This window comes from Suncus etruscus (genome assembly GCF_024139225.1).
Source record: "Suncus etruscus isolate mSunEtr1 chromosome X unlocalized genomic scaffold, mSunEtr1.pri.cur SUPER_X_unloc_7, whole genome shotgun sequence".
NCBI classification, from domain to species: domain Eukaryota; kingdom Metazoa; phylum Chordata; class Mammalia; order Eulipotyphla; family Soricidae; genus Suncus; species Suncus etruscus.
Window position 1 is genome coordinate 185,634 of NW_026060327.1, and position 3,712 is coordinate 189,345.

The 3,712-nt window shown below is 36.9% G+C and overlaps 1 pseudogene; it reads left to right on the forward strand.

The window, feature by feature from the left end:
* The first annotated feature begins 3,237 nt into the window (after positions 1-3,237).
* On the forward strand, positions 3,238-3,337 carry LOC126000661 (uncharacterized; annotated as a pseudogene).
* The last annotated feature ends 375 nt before the right edge of the window (positions 3,338-3,712 follow it).

Genomic DNA, 3,712 nt, shown 5'->3' on the forward strand with positions numbered 1-3,712 from the left:
TTGCTGATGAAAGTGTTTTTGGGTTGGATTGTGCATTTTAAAATCATAATGGGTCTTGAGCATCTAGGTTCCTATCCTGAAAGCAAACTGAGAACATGGGCATTATGCTATATGGCAATAGTAATCTAGGTTTAGTTGAAAATAAATCGCAAAACTTACTGAGTGTATTAACACTGGAGCATGAGTCTATTATGGCTTTATGTTAACAACAGTGCAGACTGGACATACTTTTCCTACTGCTCGACCTTCGTGGAAAAGATTTTAGTGTTTTGCCATTAAGTATAATGCTGGCTGAGAGATTTTTATAGGAAACATTCTCTTGATGAAGATTCTTTACACAACTGTTTTGCTGAGGGTTTTTTCTTCAGTGCATGTGAATATTTTATCAAATGCCTTTTCTGCTTTGATACTTATATCCTTTTAATTATGTAGAATATGATGTGGATTGATTATATACTGAACCATCTATGCATCCTTCAGAAAAAACACTCTTGGACACCAAGTAAAATTTTTTTGTATTTGTTTTTTTGACCACACCTGGTGACACTCTGGTTACTCCTGGCTCTGCCCTCACAAATCACAGGGTGGAAGTGGTGGTGTTAGAGGTAAGGCCTTGCTCAAGGTAGCCAAGGATAGACCATGGTTCAATCCCCCAGCATCCCACATGGTCCCCCCCCCCAAGCCAGGATTAATTTCTGAGCACATACCCATGAGTAAACCCTTAGTGTCAATGGGTGTGGCCCAAAAACAAAAACGAACAAACAAAGAAGATATCGCTCCTGGCTTGGTGGACTATGTGGGGTGCTAGGGGATCAAGCCGCCATTTCTCTTAGGTTTGGCATATGTAAGGTTAATGCCCTATTGCTTGTGCCACTGCTCTGGCCCCACCTTGTTTAATATTTTTGTTGTATTGTTGGATTCGATCTGCTGAGATTGGACTAAAGATTTTTCTTGGTATTATCTCTGTACACTTTGGGAATGAGTGTGATACTCTTTTAGAAAGTTTTTGGAGGATTCCCATCTTTTTAGGATCAATGGTAATTGGTAAGTCTTCTCTGTTTGATAAATTTCATCTGTAAAGTTTTGTAATTACTGTTTCGATTTTCTTGTGATAGACCTAATTAGGCCTCTACTTCCTCGTAATTCAGTATGGAGATGTGACATTTTTCTAGAAATCTGTCTATTTCCTTTTGGTTATCTACCTTAATTGAACACCATTGTTCAAAATAAGCTCTGAAGGGAAAAGGTAGGAAAATATAAGGTCTTGTGATGTCTTGGATTTCTTGGGTTTCTGTAGTAATCTCTCCTCTTTCATTTCTAATTTAATTTATTTGAATATTTTCCCTTTCTTTCTCGTGCGTCTGCCAGCAGTTTGTCTATCTTATTTATTGTTTGTTAAAAAAAAAACTTATCAACTTATCATTTGTTTCCTATATTGTTGATTTCTGCTCTGTTTCTGTTGTTTTTTTTTTTTCCCCTTCGGTTTTTTGATCACACTTGGTGGTGTTCAAGGGTTCCTCCCTGAATTACTCTCAGAAATTGCTCCTGCAGGCTCAGGGGACCATATGGAGTGCTGGGGATTGAACAAAGTGCTTTCAGATTTGTGGCATGTGAGGCAAATTTCCTATCGCTCTGCTATGGCACCGTTCCCTGCTCTGTTTTTTTTTTTTTTTTTTTTAATTTTTTCAGCTCATGTTTTCTTTGCTCTTGGTCTTCAGATAACCACTTTCTCCAAAAATAAGATATTGTATTATATTAATTTTTGCTCCCGAAGATGTGCTAGGTCTTATTTTCATCACATGTCTTCTTTTCTTTTTTGTTTGTTTTTTGGAAGTCACACTCAGCAGCGCTCAGGGGTTACTCCTGGCTCTATGCTCATAAATTGCTTCTGGTGGGCTTAGGGGACCATATGGGATGCTGGAATTTGAACCAATGACCTTCTGCTTGAAACGCAGATGGCTAACCTCTATGCTATCTTTCCGGCCTCGAGATCTCTTATTTTCAATGAGGAATATTGTATACAGATACTGTTAAATGAAAATAAAGGAAATTTATTAACTATATATGGTACAGCACCATGACTCTCCATTACGTCACTGGTTGCAAGAGGCCAGGCAGGGTGGCCCTAACAACCAGTTTATGGTAAATTATCATTCCAAGACAGAATCTAGGGGTCTTATTTTGGGGGGATTTCTTATATTTCACCCCGCAGGAAACCTATTAGGTAGGTCTTATTTTCAGAGATGTTTTATTTTCACAAAATATGGTACATAAGGTGTCCCATTATGTTCTAGATTTTGGCTTTTTTCTTTCTTCTTGTAGGCCTCTATTACTATGAATTATACCCTAATTACTGCTTTTGCTTTGTCTCATAGATTTTGGCAATTTTTTTCTTTATTATCATTTGTTTCAAGGAATATCTATTTCCTGTTAGATCCATCTGTTGTTGAGCAGCATGTTGTTTAGTATCCAGGTGTTTGATTTTCTATTTATAGTCTGATAGGATGTTTGGTATAATTTTTATATTTATGAGTTTATGTGAGTCAGACTTGTGTCCTACAATATGATCTATTCTAGGGAAGGTTTCATGTGCACTTAAGAAGAATGTGTATTCCACTTTTTGAGGATGAAAGGCCCTGAGTAGATTCATTGGTCCTAGATTGTCTAGTGTCTCATGTAGGTCTCTTATATCTTTGTTAGTGCTCACCTAATGGACCTGTATATTGGCAATAATGGAATGCAGAAATCTCCCATTATATTACATTTCCATTCATGTTTCTCTAGGTTTATATATTGCTGGCTCTATGTTTGATGCATAAAAGTTGATCAGGGTTAGTACTTCTTGGTCTTTTGCTCCTAGGATCAATAATTGGTGCTCATCTTTGTCTTTAAATACTTTCCTGAGATTGCATGCAATTTGGTCTGTTGTAAATATGACTGTCTCAGCCGCTTTTGTTTTCCAGTAGCTTGTGTCATTGTATTCCATCCTTTTCCTTTGAGCCTGTGTCTATCCTGAACTTTGAATTATATTTTCTGCAGGCATCAGGTGACAGGATTTTATTTCCTGATACAACCTGCTACTCTGCCTTTTGATGGGAGACTTTAGTTCATTGACATTTAAGGAAAATTTTGACAGAAAAGGCTATTTGCCATTTTATTTGTAGGACTGTTTTTACAATTGGGGATTTGGTTTTGATAATTGGTCCTTGAGTAGTTCATTTAGAATGAGTTTGTTATGTGCTCCCTTCAGCAGCACACATACTAAAATTTGAAGAGAAGATTAAAATGGCCCCTACACAAGGATGGCATGCAAATTTGTGAAGTGTTCCATAAAATTAAAACAAAAAGAGAATTGGTTTGTTTAGCACTATATTCTGAGGAGTAATTCTTGTTTGAGAATGTTTTTGACCCACCCTCCCATGGAAATAATAGGTTCACTTGATAGTGATCGTCAGGTTGAAATTTTCTCTTATGCAGTAGAATTGATGTCATTCCTCCTTTTCTTCCCTGAATTGTTTCAAATGGGAGATCAGTTTTGATTCATATGTCCTTTCTTTGTACTTAAGGTGCTTTTTCCTTGCTTCCTTACTGCTTTGATTTGAGCTCTTTGTTTTTTGTTTGTTTGGATTAATATGCCTGTTCATGTGCCCTGTATATATTGAATATTAGCCCCTTATCTGATGGGTGTTTGGTGAATAGTTTCTCCTACTCA